Source organism: Petaurus breviceps, unplaced genomic scaffold (genome assembly GCF_028583685.1).
Source record: "Petaurus breviceps papuanus isolate PSGF00001 unplaced genomic scaffold, PetGlider_PUasm1.0 110, whole genome shotgun sequence".
Lineage (NCBI taxonomy): Eukaryota > Metazoa > Chordata > Mammalia > Diprotodontia > Petauridae > Petaurus > Petaurus breviceps.
In genome coordinates, this window is record NW_027185597.1 from 4,485,820 (window position 1) to 4,511,068 (window position 25,249).

Here is a 25,249-nt window from a genome sequence, read left to right on the forward strand (position 1 = left end):
CATTTGATGGGAGCTGTTTCTACTGAGGAGAGGAGAGATCCACTGTGACTATTGCCTCTGACAGTTCTTGCAGAATGTTAAGTTACTGTGAGGCAGGGACTGTTTTACTTTCTATTTTGTTGTTATTGCATACTTAAAACGTTATCTTGCACACAGTGAAGTACATTCCAACAATCAGAGCGTTCTAAATAAAAAATGGTTAATCCTGTGAATTGCTTTGCTTTCTGTCTTGATGAGGTTCTTCCCAGTTTTAAAATTCTAGATCTTAATCATATGAACTCTGAATGAGTGTCTTTTTCTTTTTCCCCTTATGAATAAAGTACATGTGTCCCTGGAGTCTTTGGTCTCTCTTTTGGCTTCTCAATGGCCTTTCATGCTTCATTCTGAGTTTTAAAAACTGCTCTGCAGGCATTCGTAATCTCCACCTAGATAAGTGAGTTACATTGTTCTTTCCTGGGTCTCACTAAGATCAATTCTGTGGTGATTTATGTTCAATAAAGGAACAAAATGAGATACTCAGATGTCACATAACAGTTAACAATCAGACAATAAGCAAGTATTAAACACTTACTAAGTTCTAGGGGCCATACTAAGTGTAGTAGATATAAAGATAGGTGAAAGACTGTCCTGCTCTCAAGGATTTCAGAGTCTAACTGGGAATAGACCTGAAAATTTATATATACATACATATACAGAATAAATTGGAGATAATGAAAAGGAAATTTACTTGGTTGAAGCAGAAGATATTCTACCGGAATAACATTGAAGATGTTCCAAGGAGATTCAGCTAACAGACCTCCCTTTCCTGAATTATCCATTATGATCAACAAATGAAACATCAGAGAGGACACTTGCAAACCTTCACGGCTGGTTTATATTCAAGGTACCAAGGAAACATACTTTCCAGAGATGTACACATTGATAATGAGGTTGATGCATGCATTGCCAGAGCTGGCTCAATGTTTGGGAGACTCTGAAGGAAAGTATGGGAGAGAAGAAATATTAAACTTACTACCAAGCTGAAGGTCTACAGAGCTGCTGTGCTGACCTCATTGTTGTATGCCTGTGAAACCTGGACATTATAACAGCACCATGCCAGGAAACTGAATCACTTCTATTTGAATTGTCTTGGGAAGATTCTAAAGATCATCTGGCAGGATAATGTACCAGACACTGAGGTCCTTACTTGAATTAAACTGCCAAGCATTCAAACTCTGCTTCAGAGAGCACAACTCCAACTGGGTGTAATGTTAATCAGATATAAGATTTTCCCCAAGCCAATTAATAGGCCTCACATGCATCCCATTGAGGGAAGCTTGCTTTGGAGAAGCTTGCTTATAGGAAGATTTTCATAGCTTTTGTTAATTTCTAATTAGGCACTGAGTCATGAGGGTTGTGATGCCCTCTGGCTCTAAAAAGAGTGTATATACTCTGAGGTAGCATTTTGCATTGGGGGCTCACTCACTGGTAGAGTGTTCTTGTGATTTGACCAGATGAGATTTGACAAGATGAGATTCTTCAAAGAGGCTTTGAAAAATCCATATGTTTGTGTTTCTCTCTCTGGCAACTATGTATATATTGCCTTGCTCAGACAGTTGGATCTGTGTGTTGATCTGTGCTGATTTCTTAGACAGTTAGAAACCCTGTTTGTTGGTCTTTATTTCTCTACTTGCTTTTTCTGTTTTCTTTGTTTGGATTTTCTCTGAAGTTCAGGGTGCTGATTTTTTCTCTGAAATAACAAATGTAATTAAAAAGGTTGTTGACTCCTTGAATGGCTATCTTAACTAGTAAAGCAGATCTAAGAACCTGTGCTAGCCACCATCCTGGGTATGCCAGTGCAGTTGCTGATACAATGGTCTGGCCATGTTGTTCAAATATAAAATGTATGCTTGCCAAAAAGACTATTTTATGGAGGCAAGCAGGGCAAGCATTCACATGGTGGTCAGAAGAAGCAATACAAGGACACTCTCAAGTTCTCTCTCAAGAACTTTGGAATTGATTGTGTAGCATGGGAGACACTGGCACAGGACTATTCAGCATAGTGTGCCCACATCAGAGAAGCTGCTGTGTTCTATGAGCAAAGCAGTATTGAAATAGCTCAAAGGCATTGCAGGATGTGCAAATTTAGAATATCCACCCCAATGTTCATGTGGGTTATTTGTGCCTGACCTGTGGTAGAGGATTCAGAACTAGTATTGTTCCAATCAGGCACAGTCAGGCACATTGAAAATTGACTTTAGCATAGTGATGTCATTTTGGTCCTCTTTGAGAATGAAGGTAGACAGCCAACCAACCAGCCAACTAAGGAAGTGATGTCAACAATTTAAGAATTTAATCTGCTAAAACAAGCAAATCATGAGGATGGTCTTGATACTGCTCAAGGAACAAAATAAACTAACTAGCATGAGGGAGAAGTTGGAATACTCCTCCTCCTGAAAATGAGATGAAGGTTAGAACAGTTTGGATAACAGTTGAAGAGAGTAAGACAGTGAATGGTTAATATAGTCAAGAATGTGAAGTGAGGAAATTGAAGCCAGAGCAATGGTGCAGATGGAATGATAGAACAGAGAAAGATTTCTTAGATAGTATTAGATTGTTTTCATGATTATTTCTTTATAATATAGTTTGATATACAGCTAGGCCACCTTCATTTTTTTTCTTTTAATTCCCCTAATATTATTGTTCTTCCAGATGAATTTTGTTACAATTTTTTTTTTTTTTGCTATATAAAATACTTTAATGGTAGTCTTATTGGTATGGCACTGTATAAATATGTTAATTTAGGTAGAATTGCCATTTTTATTATATAGACTTGGCCTACCAATGATTAAAAGACATTTTTTCTAATTGTTTAAATCTTATTTTATCTTATTTTATTTGTGTGAAAAGTAGTTGGTTTTTTTTATTTTGTTCCTGATTTTTTTTGGGGGGGGGAGGCAGGTAAACTCTAAAGGATTTTATATTGTCTGCAGTTACATTAAATAGAATTTTTCCTTCTATCTCTGGCTGCTAATATTTCTCAATAATATATAGAAATGTTGATGATTTATATGGTATTTTTAATATCTTGAAATTGCTAAAATTGATCATTTCAGCTATTCTTTTTTAGTTGATTCTCCAAGTATGCCATCATATCATCCACAAAGTGTGATAGTTTTGTTTCCTCATTGCCCATTCTAAGTTCTTTAATGCTTTGCACTCCGCTGTCCCCTCTCAGGGGACATCGGAATTCTAGCATATCACTTGGATGTCCCCTCTCAGGGGACATTACAGTTGATTACGGGGAATTGAGTTATTTCAACGCAATTTTTTGAGACATGCATGTTTCCCTGAAGTTTTATCTTGAAATGGCACAAGAAATTAAATCAAAATATCGTAAAATTATTAAGATATATACAAGAAATGTCAGCAGGTTTTGTGTCGGACGAGAACGTGAGATGCGTGCTCACGACGCCCTGAGCACTTCGTGACGCCACTTGAAAAGAGCGATAAGGGGAGTTTGTAGAAGAAAGGTCAGTTTTCGAACATAGCGCACACTGTATAGTGAGATATATAATTACAAATAAACAAGTCTACATCTGGAGGAAAAGATTTTCAAAGCTGAGCTCATTTTGGTTTAAAGCTTCAAGCAGTGCACATAGATCTAACGAGTGAGAAAATCAGAAAAGTGATTCTTTTCTTAGTGAATAAATTGTTTGGTGAAAGCTATTTTGGTAAATATCATCTTGTCAGTAATAACAATTAGAAATTTTCAACCCATGCATTTATTCATATTTTTTATTAGAACAATGGCAAAGCGTCCAACCACGAATGAGTCTCATGACACAAGTAGTAGTGAAGATGAGCTCCAGATAGACCTCTATACAGACACGTTAGAAAGACTAACTGTAGAACAAAACGACAGCAGTGATAGTGATATGTTCAACCTAGAAGGAAACGAATTGTTCGCATAGATAGCAAAAGCAATAATAGTAGTACGGAAGAAAACACATGGCAACATGACAACGTATCGTCAAGTGAAGAGTGGGAAGATGTTACCGAATCGGACGTTCCTCCAGCCACGATAAATTTTGATTTACACGAAGAAATAACCGGACCACAAGTCCCGAGTAACATAAAAGAGCCCATAGACTATTTCACATTATATTTTACTGAAGAATTAGTAGACAGCATAATAAAAGAGACAAACAATTATGCCAAAGAAGAAATTGGAAAGAAACAGCTTTCCCGAAAGTCAACTTGGCACAAGTGGTATTCCAGGATTCCACTACATTTATTCAAGAAATTATTAGAAAGAGTTCCTGATGCAAAAGGATACCACATGTTCACCGACAGGTACTATACCAGCATCCTTTTAGCGGAAGAACTGCTAAAGATGAATTGTCATCTTACTGGCACTATAAAGATAAATCGAAAAGGCGTACCGACACAAATAAAAAAACCAAAATTTTCAACCAATAAAACAGTTACATACAGAAAGAATAATACTACGCTTCTTGCATGGAAAGATAAAAGAATTATTACCATGCTCACCAATTATTATAACACAAACCTACAATCTACCCAGAGAACATTATGTGGTAGACATATCATAACAGTCAGTAAGCCTGAAATGGTGTTAGAATATAGGGGAAATATGGGTGGTGTGGATCGTGCGGATCAATACGCTTCGACATATTGTTTCCTCTGTAAATCGCTCAAATGGTGGAGGAAGTTATTTTTTGGGGGGTTGGAAATGTGTGTGATAAACTCATACATATTGTATCGCATCAAAAAACAAACAAGTAATGAAACGCCAATGACACACCACAAGTTTGTCAAGACACTCGTTGACCAATTAAAGGGCGATTTTCGTGTATCGAGAACGCATCCATCCACATCTTCTGAGGACAATGGATTAAACAATAAATTACATATTCCCGATGTGGGACAAAGAAAATGGGACTGCATTGTGTGTTCTAACAGGAAAACACCTGGTGGCAGGCGTCAAACCTCTTATTACTGTCAAACATGCACTAATCAGCCTGCAATGCATATTGGGGGGTGTTTCAAAACTTATCATACTGTACAAAATTATAAACAATAAAATATTGGGGTTTTTTTGCAAATATACATTCCTCGATGTGACCCAATTCATATAAGTCCAATATCATTATAATAAGTTACTTGGTTCCAAAATTATACTAAATAATACGAGGGTCTGTAAATGCACGTTTCTGCCACAAAGTAGCATCGAGTAGCAGGTAGCCAATGTCCAGAATGGTTATTTTTTCTCCCATTGCTATAGCTAGTATTTCTAGTATAATAGTTAATGATAGTGGTGATAATGGACATCCTGATCCTACTGGTTGCAGATAATGTTTGCTGATGGTAGATAGAAGCTACTTATAATTTTAAGGAAAGAAACATTTATTCCTATGCTTTATAGAGTTTTTTTAAATAGAAATGGATATGTTTTGTCAAAAGCTTTTTCTGCATCTACTGAGATAATCATGATTTTTATTAGTTTTATTATTTGTATGTTCAATTATTTTGATAGTTTTCCTAATATTGAACCAGTACTGCATTCCTGGTATAAATCCTACTTGCTCATAGTGTATAATCTTTGTGATATATTCCTGTAATTTCCTTGCTACTATTTTTTTTTAATTTTTGCATCAATATTCATTAGGAAAATTAGTCTATAGTCTTTCTCTGTTTTCAATCTTTCTGGTTTAGATATCATCATAATATTTATGTTATAAAAGAAATTGGTAGGACCCCTTTCCCTATTTTTCCATGTAGTTCATATAGCACTAGAATTAATTGTTCTTTGTATGTTTGGCAGAATTTACTTATGAATTCATCTGGTCCTGTGGATTTTTTTTTTCCTAGGGAGCTCATTAATGGTTTATTCAATTCCTTTTAAAAAAAAAACAGGACTATTTAAATATTCTTTGTCCTTTTCTGTTAATCTGGGCAATTTATATTTTTGTAAATATCTATCCATTTCACTTAGATTGTCAGATTTATTGGCAAATTATTGGGCAAAAATCTCCTAATTATTGCTTTAATTTCTTCTTCTCTGGTAGTGAATTCAACCTTTCCATTTTTGATACAGGTAATTTGATTTTCTTCTTTCTTTTTTTAGAAACCAAATTAACCAATGGTTTATCTGTTTTATTGATTTGTTTTAATACAGCCAACTCCTTTTTATTTATTAGTTATTATTACTTTATTATTTATTACTTTCACTACTATTAATCTGTCTTTTGATTTTCATTTTGTTAGGTCAGCAGTATTAAAGCTACAATATTACAATGGCATCATTTGGAAGTTTAATTATTTAGATTCCTTTTAATAATTTAAAAAATTGACCAAAAATTTTAATTTCAATGTAATTTTTTTGATCAGTAGAGTCTGTTCTCTTTCTTGGCTCTTTCTCCATTAGATTTTTCCTTGTGGGGTCATAACAAAATTGTGATGTGTGCATCAGATATTTATTCTTTGGATTATCTTAAGACAAAAATCCCAAATTCACTTCTCTCAGTCACTGAGCAGCAACTGATGAAATTTTTCAAAAATTCAAAAATTGTCTGAAGCAATGTATAACAGAAGGGTAAGGTTATGTTGAATATTAAAAAAACACATTTTTTCAAAAATTCAAATATTTATCCTTTAAAACATTATTTTATTTGTAAGTTTGTAGTATTTCTACTTAAGCTACTAACAGTTAAAATTGCACTAAGACTTTGTGGAGACTCTTAACTATTAATTACTTAACTCAGATTCTTCCAATCCTAGTTTAGCCACTAATTCATTGTGTGGATTTAAACAATTCATCTATCTGCTTTATATCTTTATTTTCTTAATATTCAAAAGGTAGAATTGGACTTGATGACCTCCAAGTTCCCTTCTGATTCTGAATTTTAAAATCTATTTAAGATATCATGTATAAATTCTGGTAGGAAGCTAAATTCATGCCTTGTGAAACCAAAAAAAAAAAAAAACCAAAAATATCAAATATTTGTATGGTGTAATGGGAAGGATATACAAAGTAGATATGAACCCATAAAGCTGGAAAGGATCTGAGAGAACATCTGGTCCCATGAACTCATTTTGCAGATGAGAAAACAGATACAGAGAGTTATAGTGATTTGAAGAGAACTGGATTTTTAGAACTACATTCCTGATTTGATTCTTCTTCTTAACTGTAAGATCTTGGAAAAGTCACTCACCTTGAAAATTTTTGTCTTTAAATATTTTTCCCCATTCAGGTCAAACTTTGTATTCTATACAAAGAAATAACAGGAAAATTACTAGAAACCTGAAAAGTAAAAAATGCCTCTCAAACAGGCATGTGATTATGATCTACCTATGAACCATATAACAAAAGGGAAATTTTATAACTCATTGTTTTAACAATTTTTTCATCAAAGGAATATAGATAGGTACCTTCAAGTTGTTGTTCTTTGTCCCTCATTCTCAAAGAGGACCATGACCTTGGGAAGGTGATGCCAGGAGTTGCAAGTGAATTGGATTTAAATGAGGGAAGGCTGTGCAAATACACCAGCTTCACTTTCTCCATTGGAACCAGTGGCAAGACCTATAGATCAGAACTGGAAATGGCCCACATAAAGTAGGAGACCTTGGCCTTTTTAAATTAAGATCTTTCCCAGGTCTCAGTTTGCCTGAGGTACTACCCATTCACTGATTAAGGCTAGATAAGAAATGAGTCAAAGAATGGCCTCTTTTACCTAGTTAAAAAAAAAAATTCAATCTGAAAGGAAAAGACCCTCAGTGTTTCTGGCCCAAACAGAAACAATTGCTATTTACATTCACTCTGAGCCGTAGCTGGCCATTCAATGAGAGCTATAGTGATTTAGGTTGAAGGTATAGTGCCCAAGAAAAGAATCTGGCCGGTAAATACCAACATATCTAGAGAGGCTTCAGTGACCAAAATTTACATTCCTTTTGGCAGAGCACCTGCAGGGAAGGGTATGAAACCCTATCTGGACAAAGGGACCAGAAGAAGGAAAGGAAAGGGAAAGGGAGAGAATAAAGGCGGGAAGGAGCTGCATTGCCCAACTGGGACTGCCAGTTGGATCCCCAGTGAGGCAGCTCATGCTACTCACAGGTTGTTGTTCATCCTTCATTGTTGAATGTGAGAAATATTCTTAGTCTAGGAATAAATAATATTCACTGGAAAGTCAGGAAGGTTTTCATTACATTTATTCTTTCTGAATAAATGGGTAACTCCCTTACTGAGTCAGACAAATGTGAGCCCTTTTACACTGTTTCCATTAGAATTTCCCACCTTGTTCTCCCTTGGTTAGGTGCAGCCTCCTGAACTGTCACATCATGTTTCCCTCAAACAGCTCTCAAGCATGCATATAAGCCTCTAACCCCAAACGTGATCAGAAGCCTGGCCCTGCTAGATCACAGATCTGATTAGAACCAGTCACCCGTGCCCCTCATTCTGCTATCAAAGATAGGAGCACTTTTAATTAGATTGCAACAAAATTCCTCCCTTCTTTTCCCGCATTGAAGAAGACCGATGACAATAGCAAGTGAATTGGATTTAAGTGAGGGAGGGCTCCAATCTCACTTTCTCCTCTGGAGCTATTTGAGTCCAGTGGCAGTACATCAGCATGATTGTAAATGACTCCATACATTCATGTATGGGGCAAATGAACTCCAAGAAACATAGTTAGAGGAAAAGAATTTTTGGGGAAAAAGGGTTTGATCCACAGAATCAATAACTGTCCAGTCAACTCCCTTCACTTTACAGATAAGTAACCTGAGGCTCAGAGAGGGCCACTAACATTCCCAAGGTAATATAGCTTAATAGGAGCAAAGCCATGAATAGATATAATGTCTCCTTAGTTCCAGGAAATTGATATTTCACCATATCATATTCTCACATTTCTTAGGTTTGCAATTTTTAAAAGCAAGTATTTTGTCATTTGTGTGTTGGTCTCTGAAGTGACAATGGTTTAAAATAAAAGGTAATCTCTCTATAGCATTAACTTATGTAATAAGGCTTTTTAAAATTTGTTTGATATATGAATTATACTTCTTGGAGCATTTTGCTGGCTTTCAGTCCTTAGAATGATTCAAAGAACTATTTATTTCTTCAGTCTTCCAGTAGTTGAGTTAAGCAAGAGGATATAAAATCAATTTCCCAAGAAAATGTGACATGTGAGAGTCAGGACCAAAAATAAAACTCTTGTTTCTGTTTTGTCATTATATTATTTTTTTTATACCTTTGTGGAGGGGGGAAGGCATGGCAATTAGGGTTAAGTGACTTGCCCAAGGTCACACAGCTAGTAGTGTTAAGTGTCTTAGGCCAGAGTGGAATGCTCCTGACTTTGGGCTGGTGCTCTATTCACTGCTCCGCCCACCCCCAAATGTCCCTATTATTTTTTTAAAGGCAGGAATTTCAGTAATATAATGTGCCATCTATAATTCAGAAAACAATTCCCAATTATCTACACATGTTAATGTCATTTTTTTCTCCTCCACCAATACTGCCCTACCTTCCTCAGCTCTACATTTTGATCATTTATAGAAATAGACAAAACTCCTGAATACTTGATTTATTTACTCGTACTTATTATTTCTTCCATTAGTAAATTATTAGGGGTAATCTAGAAATGATTGTTTAGAAAGAAGGAAATCTACTTTTAAGGGGAATTCTATTTTGGGAAATAAAATTTTGCAACAGGAATTACACATTCTGATTCCATCCACTTTTTTGTTTCCCTTGACCTACACTTTCATCCTATAGTGATCTCAGTGGTAAAAAACAAAAGTAAACAAACAAACAAACAAAAACCTCCCTCTACCAAAGCTCATCTAGACAGTAGTTTCACTTGTCAGTCTGATAGTCAGAGACCTGTCTTGGGCACTGACTTACCAGGATCTAAAAATTGGTATGTGTCAGAGTTGGGACTTTAAGACAGGTTTTGCTAACTCAGAGGCTGGCTAGTCCACCTTGTCCTTACTTTCTGTAATTTGTATAAAAACAAGAAACACATGCTATTGGTCCCGTGGGTTTCCACTAAACCCCACATAGCACTTAGCTTGGCAACTTTAAAATATATATATGTATATATTTATTTATTTTTAATTTACAATATTTAGTTTCACAAGCTTTTGAGTTTTAATTTTTCTCTGCTTTGCTCTCTTGGCCCCTCCCCAAGATGTTATGCAATCTGATAGGGGCTCTACATATCCATTCATATTAAAACATTTTCACATTAGTCATGTTGTAAAGAAGAATTGTAACCAATGGAATGAACCCTGAGAAAACAAAACAAAACAAAACAGAGAGACAGAGAGTAAATAGTACACTTCAATCTGCATTCAGACTCCATAGTTCTTTCTCTGAATGTGGGTAGCATTTTCCCTCATGAGCCTTTTGGAGTTGTCTTAGAAACTTGCATTGTGGAGAAAAGCCAATTCTATCAAAGTTAGACATCACACAATGTGGTTGTAACTTTGTACAATGTTCTCCTGAGTCTGCTCCCCTCACTCAGTATCAATTCATATAAGTCTTTCCAAGTTTTTCTGAAGTTGTTGGCAATTTTTAATGCATTTATTATATGATATAATAATAATAACAGACATTTTTTGAAGAATTTCAGAGGGTTTCGCTTATATATCTCATTTGATGCAACAACCCTGTGAATTAGGTGCTACTCTCTCCATTTTGTAAATGAGAAAACTGAGTCTCAGAAAGGCTAAGTGACTTCATTGGGGCCACAAAATTGATAAGTGTCTGAGGTTGGATTTGACTTCATGTTCCTGAGTTAAAGTTCAATACTCTGTCTGAGATATCATAATGCCTTTCTGCTATAGTATTGTGTATTGATCTCATTATTTGTGCAGTTATCTTTCTCTTTTTTAGATTATCAGCTGCTTAAGGAAAGATAAAAATCTTTCTTACCTAAATTTTGTATCTTCCCAGAGCCTATCAATATCCAATAAGTTTAATAAGTGTTCTTTGACTTGACTTGAATTAGCAAATATGGAGGTTTGCTCTTTGACATTTTCAAGAAAAAAATCATAAATTGACATGTCAACTATCATCTTACCTTGTCCTCCAGTTTTATGGTCTATCAAGAAGTTAAAAAAAAGAAAACATGGATTAGAAAACTTTGATCTGACAGTGTCTACTTGTGATCAATTTTTATTCACTTTGGTTACATATCAGAGTTGTTGGTTGAAATATATTAGTTTTTCTTTTAAACTTATTTTTATTTAAATTCTCATATCTAAGATTGTCATGTGCCTTGCTAAGCAGCTCTATCACAGAAAAATAAAAAGGTTGAGGGGTTGGGAAAAAAGAGGAGACTGTGCAGAGCAATCATTTTAATCTCATTTACTTTGTCATCAGTAACTAGAACAGGACAATACTGTCACCATGTGCAACTTGGCAAAGATTCCTTCTGAAATGAATCTGAGCTCACAATGATAATGGATCCCAAGTCACTGATCCCTTCCTCCTAGGGATGTTATAAAGATCAAATGAGATAATATTTGTAAAATGCTTAGCACGGTGCCTAGTGTAGAGTAGATGCTTTATAAACTATATTATTATTATTGTCATTATTATTATTTTTCCAAATTATTTTGTATTTATTTTATGTCTGTGTACTTGTTATTTCTCCACTTTAGAATAGAAGTTTTTTGAGGGCAGGGCTCATTTCCTTTTTTCATTGATGCTCCCAGCAGCTAGTCAGCTCAGCACCTAGGAAATGGTAGACCTCGATGAATCGAACTTATAAGGTCTAAGTTTCAACATCTCATCCATATATTTCTCTGCCTTCAGATCCTTCCTTCCTTTTCCCTGAGACTGTAAGATTTTTTACTTTCTTCTGTCTTTTGCCTTAACATTTCCCTCAGGATTGATGCAGCAATGGTGAGAGGGGGAAAAGAGACAGAGGGGTGAGAGACAGAGAGAGAAAGACAGAGAGAGAGATAGACAGAGAGACAGAGAGAAAGTAAAGAATTGAGGTAAAAGGAAAAATACCAAGATGAACTTGGTAGATTCTGAAGAAATCAATTATTCTTGCCATTCCTTTATACTCACTTAGGGGAAAGTGTCAACATCTGTTATCAGTGTCATTTTAAATATTCATTATCTCTAATTCATTCTCTCACTACTTTAAAAAAAAACTAATCTTTTTGCCCCAGAAAAAAAAAATTACCTGATTTTTTAATAGAGATATTTGAGATTTTTTCTTACATAAATGTAGATTGTTGTTGCTGGTTTTTTTTTTTTCCTGTAGGATTCAGGAGGTCTTAGGTAGGTTGTGAAAAGATGGTTTAGGAAATGGAAAGTCCACTTCACTTTTAAAATTTATCTGATTGCCTTAGCTTTTGTTGGTTGAGAGATTAGAGGAAGTTGTATTTGGAACCAATGCTTTATTTCATTGTTCTGAGCAGCTTATTTTTTTATAACAAATTTCAGGGTTTTGATTGAATTCATTATTCAATTATCACTGTGGGGATAACATATGATGTAAAATCCCCATTCCTCATGGGAAGAATAAAAAAAAAAAAAGACCACAACCCTGCACCCACTAAGTAGCTGCAAAAATCTTAGCAATAATCACAGGTCTAATGTTTTAAGTTGAATCTTCAGAAGCTCTGAAAGGGCTAACTTCCTCCTCCCACCACAAGAGAAAAGATTATACTCTGAGATACAGGATTAAAGAAACCCCATCTCAGCATGTTTTGCTAAGGGCCAAATTAAGTTAGTCAGTAGGACTCTAGTAAGAACATCAGGTCCACCACAATGTTCTTCATCCATCCTTCTGCCATGCCCTCTCCTTATCACCACAGGCTTTGCAATTTTTCTCTAGTAACACTAATCCTAGAAAGGTTACCATTCCCAGAAAACCGACTCATTCACTTGCCATATGATTACATTCACTGGAGATCCCCATAATTTCATAAATCAAATCAACCCTCCTTGGACCCCAGTCCCTCAAAAGTTTTTGCTTTTCCCTGTTTAGAATATAAAACAGCAGTTACTATCTTGTATTTGCATCCACAGTGCTTAGCATCAAGGCCAGTTTATAATAAGTTTTTGATAAGAAATGTTTTTCTTTCAATCATTCATTTTTTCAGATAGTCTTTAGGCATAGTATGGTGATAAGATCACTGAGTTTAAAGTTATGGGCCTAGGTTTGAGCAAATCACTTTACAAAAATAGCCCTTTGTGGTTGTTGTTTTCCATTGCTAAAATGAGGGAGGTGGGCTAGATGGTACCTGAGGGACCTCCCAGTTCTAAATGCTTTGATTGTATAACATGTAATCTTAGTGTCTAAGGGTCTCAACTTTTGTCAGAAGGTTATCCTTGGGAAGATTTCTCATTTTTCTTGCTCACTACCTGCACCCAGAAAATAAAACAAATTGGGTCTATAGGAACTCCTAGGAATTATGCTATTAGCCAGTGAGTAACTCTCCCAGGTTGCCCATGGAGTCCTCGTCTCTTACCATCATGCCCTGCATAGGCTCCCTATCAGAGGAATCTCTAATGTTGCTCCCCTATTCTTGACTTTTAATGAGACTTGAGCTCAGTCTTCACCATTATTTCTTTCAACTATTCCTCTGGCCATATGGATCATATCTCTCCTTCCTCTGTCTATAGCTTTTCTGCAGCTACCAACCCATGATAGTGGATCAAGAGTTCTCATCACAGTTCTTCCCCTATTCTGAGCAGCATCACATTGACAGCATGTTTCATTGATCCCTTGCTGTTCTCAGAGGGTCGTCTCCTAGCCGAAGACCAGTCCTGTCACTAAAGGAAATTTTCCAATACTCCCTTCTCCTGGGAGAAACCCTTGTCCTTCTTGCACTCAATTCTTAACCCAAATCATTAGAGTTTAGTTCCAATTATCTTATCAGGCATACATTTGGACTCTAAATCATAATTACAAAAATAATGTCTTCCTCTAGCATTTTGCACAGTATGTCTTCAAATATTTTTGGAATTGGAGAGAAAGATTTGGCCAGCACACACAAAATATGACCAGAACAGGGAACATTCCTCTGTTTTGTGTCATGAATAGTTTTGACAATCTGGAGAACTCTTTTCAGAAGACTTTGTTTAAATGCATAAAATAAAATAGATGGGAATACAAAGGGAAACCACTTATATTGAAATAAAGGTGTAATTTTTTCCCCATTCAAGTTCACATTCTTCCTGAAATCTTTCTATGGATTTAGAGGTCCATGGAACACAGATTAAGAAATCCTATACTAGGGTTAAAGAAGATGAGTCAGACACCAGTTCTTTTTGCCTGGAAAAATATTTTGTGATTAGAATGATGCCAGTTTCCTCACTTGCGTAATAGCAGGGTTGATCTAGATGGCCTCTAAGGTCCCTTCCAACCCTAGATCTGATCTAGGATTTTAGGTTTAGGATAGCCTCTGAAGTGTTTTTTTTTTCATTTTTTTTTATTTACAAAATATGTTTTATTAGCTTTGACATCACTGTATAAAGAATTGAACATGAAAATTAGACAAAACTGTGTATCAGTTTCAGTTGCTATTTAGATAGCTAGACTATACAAATATATAAGAACCAAGAATCTAGCAATTGTGTAAAATTTCAAAACTGTATCATAGAAGAAAAGGCTTCCATAGAGACATTAATATTTCTGGTTTCAGTAAGAATGGCTTGCCAGGTGTTTCCCTTCATGACATTTTTTGCCTTTGCTCACATGGTCCTCCATGTTTGATATGCCAGACTTCTTCACTTCTACTTCACGGAAGTTTCCTTCCTTCCTTCCTTTCCAGTTTCCTTCAAAGAACAACTCATATCACCTTCTGCACAAGGCCTTTGCAGATGCCCCTCACCCCCCAGTTTTCAAACATTTTTCCTTTTGAAATTTTCAATGTTTTCAGGGTGGAGCCAAGATGGCGGAGTAGAAGCACAAACTTGGTATGGTCTCCTGCTCCAGTCACTTCCAATACATGTAAAAACTGACTCTAAACAAACTTTAGAGCTACAGAACCCACAAAGTGACAGAAAGAAACAAATCTACTGCTGAAGGCAGCCTGGCAGGCGGACAGGGTCTATCGCACGAAGCTGGGAGCCTCTTGAAAAAGATCCCAAAAAGAAAACTCCTACGAATATTATAGCCAAATTCCAGAGTTCCCAGGTCAAGGATAAAATACTGCAAGCAGTCAGGAAGAAACAATTTGAGTATTGTGGAAACACAATCAGGATAACACAAGACCTAGCAGCTTCTACATTAAGGGATTGAAGGGCTTGGAATATGATATTCCAGAGGTCAAAGGAGCTAGGACTAAAACCAAGAATCACCTACCCAGCAAAACTGAGTATAATGCTATAGAGAAAAATATGGTCATTCAATGAAATAGAAAATTTTCAAGCATTCTTTGATGAAAAAACCAGAACTGAACAGAAAATTTGACTTTCAAATACAAGAAGCAAGAGCAGCATGAGAAGGTAAACAGGAAAAAGAAATCATAAGGAACTTATTAAAGTTGAACTATTTACATTTCTTCATGGAAAAATGATAATTGTAACTCATAAGACTTTTCTCAGTATGAGGATATTTGAAGGGAACATATATGTATATACATATGTATACATATATATGTATGTATAGGAGGGTGTATGTGTTTAGAAATATGTATGTGAGTGTGGGCATATGTATGTTCATGTATACATAGAAGGCACAGGATGTGTTGAATATGAAGGGATGATATCTAAAAAATAAACTTAAGAGGTGAGAGAGGAATTTATTGGGAGGAGAAAGGGAGAGCTAGATTAGGGTAAATTATCTCATATAAAAGAGGCAAGAGAACACTGTTACAATGGAGGGAAAGAGAAGGAAGGTGAAAGGGAATGGGACAACCTGATTCTTATTGAATTTGGCTTAAGGATGGTATAACATACACACTCAATTGGGTATCTTACCCTACAGGAAAATGGGGGGATAAAAGGGGGGATAACAGAAGGGAGGATTGGGGGAGAGGGTAGTTAGAAGCAAACATTTTTGGAAAGGGATAGGGTCAAAGGAGAAAATAGAATAAGTGGGGGGCAGCATAGGAGGGAGGGAAATACAGTTAGTCTTTCACAATAATTACTATGAAAATGATTTGGGTAACTACACACTTACAACCTATATTGAATTGCTTATCTTCCCAGTGGGAGTGGGTGAGGAGGGAAGGAATCCAGAACTCAAATTTTTAAAAACAAATATTTAAAAAAAATTTTTTTTACATGCAACTGGGAAATAAGATATACAGGTACTGTAGTACAGAAATCCATCTTGACCTACTAGAAGTTACGGGGTGATATGGGGGAGGACATGAGAGAACAGATTGGGGTATTCATTAGGCTTGCTCTTTTGGGGTGGGGGACAGGGGAAAGATGGTGAGAAAAAAATTTGTAACTCAAAATCTTTTGGAAATGAATGTTGAATACTAAAAATAAATAAATTTTATTTGAAAAAGAAATTTCCAATGTTTTCTACTTAATCTCGAATCTTTAGCATCTTCCCAGTAGAATATAACTTCCTTAAGAACAGGAATAGTTTAGCTCTTGTCCTCATGTCCTCTGTAAAGTACAGTGACTTGGACACAGTAGGCACTTAAATGAAAACTTATTAAATTGCCTAAGGAGGGATCTCACTACATATTTCTCCCTCAAGTTACAATTTTGTTCATTTCTTGAATCCTGGAAATATGTCCAAAGTTTAGGAACACATTTCTCCTTAATACCTTCTAGCAAATATCCATGCTCAATACTGGTTTAAGTTAAAATCACTTAGTCTAAAGGCTTTTCTTCCCTAAGACCCAGATGACCAACCTCCTACACGTGTTCAATATCTTCCATGTTTCTGTAGACTCCATGTAGATAGGTTCTAAATACCTCTATTCTGCTACTATCCTTTCTGTCCCTGGGAATACTCCTGGGGTTAAGGAGGCAGGGTTTTTCCAGATCAGCCAGGACTGCATTCCTATCATTCAGAATCAGGACATTATTGGTAGGGATGGGAGAGGCAACAAAAGAACTCACTCAGCATTGCCACAGGGGGTGAATAAACTTTTACTGTCTCTACTACAAACACATTTGCAGGGCCAACTTCCAGGAAATGAACTGGCACTAAATGATTGCTAGAAGAGAAACAAAGTTAAAATTACTTGAGGTAAAAATTTGCCCTCATTAGAAAACACAAGGGAAAAGTAATCATCACTTCTTAAATGGGAAAAGGGAGAAGAATACTGAATTGCAGAGGAGAAAAGAGAAGGAAAATATTCATATTTTCAGTGTTTAAAAAAATGGAATGGTTCTTAAAGGAGACTTTTTTTTCTTGAGATGTTCCCTGAAATATGGTATTCTGGAGAGCAGGGATATGATGGTGTAACAAAAATCCTGACCTGGAGATTCTTAACTCAGAATATCCTTTCATGAGTCATGACTACCCAGTTACCTGCTATGGAATCAGTACAGATTGTGAGTTTGAAGGATGTCAATTTTAGCAAAGGCAGCCACCCTGCTATGATTCCACTCCTCCAAGAAGTACTTTGGATTGCAGGCACTGGATTTGGCAATAGGATGAGGTTATCATTCAAAGTTCTGGGTCTTAAAACTACAGAACTATATAACCTCTGTTTCCCTCAGTTTTCTCAGCTGTAAAATAGGAATAATAGTACCTAACTCCCATGATTATGTTGAAAATCAACTCAGATAGTATGTTTAAAGCTCTTGCACAATGCCTGGCACATAGTAGGCACTATCTAAATGCTAGGTATTATTACAATTACGATCATCTTAGAGCTGGAAATCTTCTAGCCCAAGAATTCTTAACCCCCCACTTTTTTTTGTATGTCATGACCACTTTCGTAATCTGATGAAACTTCTGGATCCTTTTCCAGAATAATGTATTAAATAATTAATAGCTAGCATTTTAATAAAACTTTACGTTTTACAAAGTGCTTTATGAATGTTACCTCATTTAATCCTCACAACAATCTTGTGAGGCAGGTGCTATTATTATCTTCATTTTGCATATTGGGAATGGAGAAGGTTAAATAACTTTCTTAGACCCTCACAGGATTTGAACTCATCTTCCAAATTCCAAATGCAGCAGTCCACCCACTGGGCCAATTAGCTGTTTTAATATAGAAACAAAATACAAAATATAACAGAGAAAACCAATTATATTGAAATAGTTATCAAGATTTTTAAAAATTCACATCTCAAGTTAAGAAACAACTCAATCCAATCCATTTAATATTTATTAAATGCCTACTATATTCCAAGCACTATCATCAGCTAAGTGCTAACCTCTACTCTAGAATGAGGAAAGTAATATCAAATTTCCAAGTGAGGGAACTAGGCCTAGAACTCAAATTCCCTGTTCCACGTCTAGTGTTCTAGTCACCATATAGCACAATAGTTTAAAGAAAGCTGCAATTAGTTGTTATGGAGAGAGCATTAGATTTTGAGCCACAGTACTGGGGTCTGAATCATGGCTTTGTCACTTAAAATGAATATGACTTGGGCAAATCATTTGCTTTTCCTGGTCCTGAGTTGTTTGTTTGTTTTTTTTTCCTACTGCAACACTTTATTGTTACTTGAAAGTTAGGGCTGCATCTTTTAGTTATCAAGACAAATCAGTTGCTAGATAAGATAAATCAATCTGCCATTGGGCAGAAAATGAATCCAGAGCTGAGCTAGATTTCCACAATTCTTTCAGGCCCCTTTGTACTATGCTGGTCAAGCTGAGGTCATTAAAGTCAGTTTCACGGAAACTCAGGCCCCAGAATGGAAAATTTTGGTCAGCAAAGGCTCATTTGGCTGGGCCTTCTCGGCAAACTCGTGTGTCTGGGCTCGCAGTTGTTCCCAGCCCTGGCGAGCCTGAGTCTCTCTGTGTTTTCTGATCTCCAGCTCCTTGGGGCGCTGGATGAAGCCCCAACTCTTCTCTTGGACCACTGGTCCCTCCCCACAAGCAGCCAACGCAGCTTCGGCGTTCTTCAGGAAATGTTTGCTCTTCTCCACGCTCTGCAGGTAAAAGTCTGTTTCCCGCTTGGCCTGAGAGATCTCTGCTCGAACACGCTGCTGCCGGACCTGCCGCTCACAGGCCAGGCGCTCACTCAGATGGCTCCACTGGAATCGGTGCAAGTACTTCAGGTTCCACAGGTCGTAGCGGAAGGGGCTTCGGTGCTGGGCGCCCATGGGCGTGTTGTGCAGGCTGGCCACCACCAGCTTGGCCACCCGCTTGTCCCGGAACTCCACCCAGCCCTCGGTGTAGCCCTGTCCCGGGCGGCGGCCCCCCGCCGTCGTGGGCAGCTTCTTCCCTCGGCCCAGTCGATCCTCCGGCTGGAAGAAGACTCGGCCGATCTCGCCGTGGACGCTGAGCAGGTTCCGCACGTGCAGGGGCCGGAAGCACGGCGGGATACGCCCCAGGTATATGATGCCGGGCACCACCCGCTTGCCGCTCGAGCCAACTTCCCCTGCCGGCTCCGACGACTCCGACGACGCCGAAACCAGCTCCGACTCCGACTCCGACTCGAACTCCGGAGGAGAGCTCACACCGAACGCCTCGGAGCCCGGCTCCAGCCTGCCCGCTCTCATCGCCATCCGGGACACCTCGAGCGCCGACCGCAGCTCCGCCCAATGAGGAACCCCCCTGGTCCTGAGTTTTATCATGTATTAAATCAGATGGCCTGTAAGGCCTCTAAGATCCCTTCTAGCTCACAATCTTTCGATCTTATCGATATCCCTTTCAGACCTGCCTGGTCCCAAGCTCTGTTCAAGCTTTTCTCTGCTCTGCTCCACTCCTTCCTGTTACCCCCTTCTTGTGGCTCTGTTTAGGCAAACTCCGCCCACCATGAACTCCATGTGATGAAGGTAGGCCTATTAAGGGTAGGGAAGGTCTCCAAACTCCCTTAGGCCTATTAAGGGCAACATAATGTGTATGGTTTCCAACAGACTTGATACAATCAAAGTCAATACTCAAAGGCACTTAAATAGCTGAAACAAAACGCAAAGTACTTCTTTGCTTGGCCTTACATTTGGTCATCAAATTTCCAACTGAACTAGATTGGGAGAAATGATTAACAAGTTGAATGAATGCTAGATTAAGGATCCAGAAGGAGTATTAGGCTCATTCTAGGAGGTTGAAATTCTTTAGGAATCAGTATAAAAGCTATCACTTGGGAACAAACAAATCAATTTCAGAAGTATAAAATAGAAGTGGCGTGGGTTGACAACACTTCAGGGAGAAAAAATGATCTGAAGGTTTTGGTGGCTGGTAAGTTAAATATGAGTCAGCACTGAAGGCACAAAAAGCTGGTGTGATGGTGGGCTGCATTAAGAAGTGTATGGTCAGGGCTGCTAGGTAGCACAGTGAACAGAGCACAGGCCCTGGAGTCAGGAGGACCAGAGTTCAAATCTGCCCTCAGACACTTAACACTTACTAGCTGTGTGACCTTAGGCAAGTCACTTATGCCCAACTGCCCTCCAAAAAAAATGTTTTTAAGTGTGCATTCTTCCAAGAATAAGGAAGTAATAGCCCTATTGTAACCTTTCCTCTTGAGACCTCATCTGATATATAGTGTATAATTCTAGGAACCATCATTTAAGATGGATATTATTGATGAGCTGAAGAGTATCTAGAGGAGAGAAACCAGTCCTTGAATCCATGACATATGGAGAGCTGTTTGTTAGACTGGAGAAAAGAAAACTGGCAGGTGAGCTGGCATATTAGTGCTTTACAAGTGTCTGAAGGGCTGTTATATGAGTCATTAGTCTTGTTCCATTTGGCCTCAGAGAGCAGATCCAGGAGCAGTGGGTGGAGGCTATTTACACTTGGTGTTAGGAAAAGCTTCGTGACAATTAGAGCTGCCCCAAGGAGGAATGGCCCACCTCAAGAGATGATCTTTCTTAAGAGGCTAGGTGACAGTTTGTCATGTATATTTCAGTAGAGAAATCTTTTATATATGGGTCAAATTAGATATTCACTGAGGTCACTTCAACCTTTCCACTCCTGTGATTCTGTGAAAGCAGCTGGTGTCTTGATTTCAGATTTCAGGAATTCTGTCTACTGGAGAGTTTGTCACATATAATAAATTAGAAACTTTTGCCTTCTTAGGAACACTCTAGACTTTGACTTTCTTTCCCTTCTCTGGAATCCCTAGCTAGCCCTCTCTAGATTTAAGGGGGCAACAACCCATTGTGGGGCTATAATTAACAGTACTGCACAAAGGAATAATTGTTATTAAGAGAACATGGTACAGGGTAATCCCATGAATTAGCCTGAAGAATGCCTGATTAAACAAACTACAGCATTTTCTTTGTGCCAATAATGATACAACAATTCCTGGGGGAGATCCTGCAGTTTACTCAGGGCATGCATTCAACTTTGCCCCCACGAAAAAAGCCCCAAAGAGACAGAGAAAAAATGAGGTTAATATTTAAGTGCTAATGAGGATGCAGCTATTATCCACTTTGTACTGTGCTAATGAACAAAATAATCACAATGTTGTAGGTGAGAAGTGCTTGGGGAAGAGAGATGGGGCTCTCTGGATCACTGCTGCCTCTCACCTTTAAAGTCTCATCTTCTAACTCTGCTCATGTGGAACCACAATGGAACCACAAACACAGTTTAACCATGGGCAATTAGGTCTTAGGAAAACTAGGTCAAACTCTGACCTCATATTGATTGGTATCAAAAAGGTAATTTAATCTTTTCATATGGAACCTCTCCCTTTATAATAGCAAACCTTGTCTGAGAAGCCAGGTTAATATCATCAAGTAGGTTGGTCCCAATAACAGATCTGGTCAAAAAGAGAATTAGCTCACCCCAGAAAAACTGGGCACAACCAACAAGTCTCATCTTTTCTTTTGATGTAAATCAAAAGAGCCTCTGATTGTTTCTGGGAAAGTCTCTAATGTTTATCACTCGGCTTAATACTGAGTAACTTAGTCCCAATCAAGGAAGGTACAGTGATGATAGAAGTTAATCTTTCATCATTATAGCCCATGTATCAGACTCAGTCTCCTGACAAAACATGTCTAATTTGAAGACCTTTCATAGCATCTCTGGCTCATCTGTACCAACAAAGGAGATACATGGAAATATTAATATCCATGCTTTTCAGGTACTTTCAGTCATGTCTGACTCTTCATGACCCTATTTGGGGTTTTCTTGACAAAGATAATAGAGTACTTTTCCATTTCCTTCTCTAGTTCCTTTTATAGATGAGGAAACTGAGGCAAATGGGGTTAAGTGACCTGCCCTGTATGTGGGGTACAAAGACCCTAACCCAAACTGACTACTCGGAGATCTCAAAGTGAAGATAGGAAGTTTAATTAGAATCTCACGAGAAGCGGGCGGTCCAGTCACTGGAAAAATGCCCAGGAGAGGAGGCCTTGGTACAGAAGCTAAAGCTGGGTTAAATAAGAAAAGGGTTACAAACATTAACATAATTATTACTAATGAGGCTCTAATCTTGTTGGATAAGATACATAATACATGAAGTTCATTATGCAGGCGCAGTAACAATCTTAGAATACTGAACCCCCCCTTCAGTTTTTCCCTAGACACATTCTTATCAGGACTTGAGTGCCCTGAGGCTACTGTCTGTTCCTTGATTGGTCAAATCCACCTGCCTCTGCCAGCTCCTTTCCATTCTTCATTATTTTTAGTATTATCTAGGAGTTTTTGTCTGGGAACCAGGGTTTGAGCTTTTTCTCAAGGCTACTGCCTCAACTTCCCAAGGTTACTGCCTGGTCCTGCTTATCAACAGTCTTGTTCAGCAATTCTTGCAGTTCTATAGAAACCTAACTCTTATGGTAAGGTGGGTAAAAAAAAGGGCTGACTAGAATAGAGCAACTATATAGAAAGACTTCTAAAGTTTCAAAGTCACATAATTTCTAGAAAAATGGAAACTTGGGCCTAGGGCCTAAGGACTTACTTACTTTACAGATAGTCTCTGAGAAACCACATTTTTACCTGTCCCATACACCTGGATCACACAGTTAGTAAGTATCTGAGGCCAGATTTGAACTAAGAAAGATAAGTCTTCCTGATTCCAACTCAGGTGTTTTATCTGCTGTGCTAAGTAACAGTCCCTACTGATATCTGTATTTCCTTAAAAGATAACCATCGACAAGCCTTATAAACACTTTCTTACAAGGCATTAAGCATAAAACTGGCCTTGTTTGAACATGAAGAATGCAGGAAAAATTCACACTCCAGCCTGTAGAAAGTCAACAGAGCCCCTTTCCATTTCACTAGAGACCTATTATGTCCAGATATTCATTCTAACTTGGGTGTAGCTTTATTGAGGGTCTTCAAGGTTGGATCCTGTGACTCCATCTTTCTGTCACTGTCGTTTGCTTCCAGTCATCATTGTGGTTCTCAGTGATGTTGTATCATTTCACTGGTACTTCCTGCCATCAAGGTTTCCCCATACCCTCTGATAGTTACTCCTACTCTTCAGAAGATTGTAAGAACAAGACACTTTATATAGAGCACTGTTCTAAGTATTAGGGGAGATAAAAAGATTAGGTAAGACAAGGTCTTCCATTATGAAACTTACCATATAGTCTCTGTAAACCAATGTGAAAAAAATAATTATAAAAAATAGAAAAGAGCATTAGAGTAAATACATGTGGTCACCCTTCATATATGAAAGAGGAAGAGTAAGTATGTAGATCAAATAATCCTAATTCAAGAATAAGAGTGAAATATCATATTATGATCTTATTGTTCTTTTCAGAAATCAGCTTTCATTTCTATATTAAATCATTACAAATAAAAATCTTCATTTCCTAAGTATATAGTTTTTCTTTCTCTGTCTTAGTAAACCCATAGAGTTTACAAGGTTCCAGAGATATGAAGTATTTGTGCATTGATTTCTGGCTTCTGGCCACTATTACTATGTCCTACTCTATTCATGTTGTGAATTTCTATGTCAGTATGAATAATGCCATTAGCCATCTGACAGATTCCTTTCTTATGCTTGAAGTCAGTAGTATCTTGAACTGGCTTGTATTAGTAATCCATCCTGCAACCATTTGAATCAATTTCTAGGTGTTTATCACTAGATTCTAGAACACTAAAGAATTAGAACCAGGCTTGTTTTTCTTTACTTTTTAGAAATTTCAACCAACCCACTTATTTTATAAGTGGGAAAACTTGAGATCCAGAGAACTAATATCATTTTCTCGGGGCCACAGTTTGTTTGTGGCAAAGCCAGGATAAGATTAAGGAATAAACGCTCTGTAACTGAAAGAAATCCGGGAGACCATTTACTCCAAACCCTTTCTTTTGTGGGTGAAGAAACTGAGGCACAGAGAGGTGAACATAAATATGTGCAACAGAGCTGGAATTTGAATTCATGTACTTTGATTTTCACCTAAATCCCCTAAATTCTGCTTCCTATTCTAACATTTACTAAGTGATTGATCACGGACAAGTTCTGAACCTTAGTTCTCATTTGTAAAATGGATTCAGTAACAGTAATTCGTAAGCTAGGTTGCGCCATAGTGCAGAGTGCTGGGCGTGGAGTCAGCAAGACTCACCTTCCTGAGTTCAAACTTGGCGTCAGGTACTTACTAACTCTGTGAATCACTTAACCCTGTTTGCCTCAGTTTCCTCATTTGTAAAATAAGCCAGAGATGGAAATGGCACCAGTATCTTTGGCAAGAAAAACCCAAATGGGGTCACGGAGACTGGAACACTACTGAAAAATGACCCAACACCAATTCAGGAATTATTGGGAAGGGATTGCTTTGTAATCTGTAAAGTGCTATATAACAGATTTTATTATTACAATTAATTAGTATTTTTATTACTTCAGTCTCCCAGTTCCTGGTCCCAGCTTCTTTCTACTACACTACACAATTTTCTTGGTTAACCTGGAGTAGCCATCTTTTCCAGAAAATGCATTGTCAAGGAAAAGAGACCTTTGCTGACAATGTAGGTTTCATAAATGTGCCTTTTTTATTGTATCCGAACCCAGCTTATATGTTCTTGATGGAGATAGATGCTTCAAGGGTGGCTATTAAGATTGATCTAACATAAAACTTCTCAGAAAGACAGCTGAGGTCAGAACCAGAGGTGCTACTCCTTCTAGTCATAGATTTTTCTTACTAACTGACACTCAAAATAAGGAATCATACTAAGATGGTATAGGCTAGCAGCTGCTCCCTTTCCTAGTTCCCCTGGAGATCTGTAGGCACCACTTGGAGGAAGCTAAGCATCCT

At 37.6% G+C, this 25,249-nt stretch overlaps 1 protein-coding gene and 1 pseudogene across 1 annotated transcript in view; one reads left to right on the plus strand and one right to left on the minus strand.

Moving 5' to 3' along the window:
• LOC138156879 (contactin-associated protein-like 2) overlaps nucleotides 1-25,249 on the plus strand; it is a 2,167,135-nt gene that overhangs the window by 1,161,673 nt on the left and 980,213 nt on the right. The gene's annotated exons all lie outside the window — the stretch shown is intronic.
• Nucleotides 18,614-24,528, minus strand: LOC138156793 (activator of basal transcription 1-like; annotated as a pseudogene).